Below are 942 nucleotides of genomic sequence, written 5' to 3' on the forward strand. Positions count from 1 at the left end.
TGTTTTGGGGTCACAGCCCTGCCCTGCTCCTCCCAGTGTTCCACAAAGAAAAGCTGCTCTCTCCTGTTTTCCCATATTTTCACAGGAGACACTCCTAACAAAAATCAGAAATTGGGAATTGAGCTATTTTTTTTTTTTTCCCGTGAAAAAAAAATGGATAATCCTTCACATCCTTTCTCTCTCAAACGGTTCGGGATTTTGGGATTCTCCATTTCCCAGTGGCAAACCAGCACATCCAGGTGGGCAGGAGGATGGAATTGTGCACGAGGATATTGTGGATGTGCTTTCCAGAATGGGAATTTCCTTCCTTTTCTTCCAAAAAAGAAAATCAGATGTTCTGCTGCTGGGCCAGGTGCAGCTTTGGGGTCTCAGCCCCGGTCCCACAACATTCCTGCGGTAACAGATGGATTTTTTGGGATGTCCTGTGTAAGTTCAGGAGTAGGGCCGGATAATTCTGTGAATCCTTTAAATTTCTGAGTGTTTTCTGATCCCAATGTGGTTTTGGGGGATCTCAGCACACCTGGGTGCCTCTGGCCAGCAATAGGGACGGTCCCAAAAGCTGGAAACCCTCCAGGAAAGGAAATGACARCATTCCCACCACCGAGGGGGAAAATAAAAACTGACAGGAAACAGCCCGGAGGGGGAAGAACATTGTCCTTGGGGGAACTGTTCCCACGCTGGGATCAATGGGAGCACCTGGAATGGGATCACCTGGCCAGGGGCAGCAAATCCCAGAGGATTGGCAAGAGCTGGAGGAAATTAGGAACACACAGCCCATAATAGTCCCTCCCAGCTGGCAGAAATTGTTGTTTGTTTTCCCTGAGTGTGGGATGGGGGAATGTTCATTGTTGGTTTTCTTCCTGGCACACAAATCCCAGTCCTGGAGGGATCTGACGGCCCCACAGCCATTCCTATTCCTATTCCTATTCCTATTCCTATTCC

Source organism: Malurus melanocephalus, unplaced genomic scaffold (assembly GCF_030028575.1).
Source record: "Malurus melanocephalus ecotype Western Australia unplaced genomic scaffold, MMel_1.1 scaffold_1077, whole genome shotgun sequence".
In the NCBI taxonomy this organism is placed as follows: domain Eukaryota; kingdom Metazoa; phylum Chordata; class Aves; order Passeriformes; family Maluridae; genus Malurus; species Malurus melanocephalus.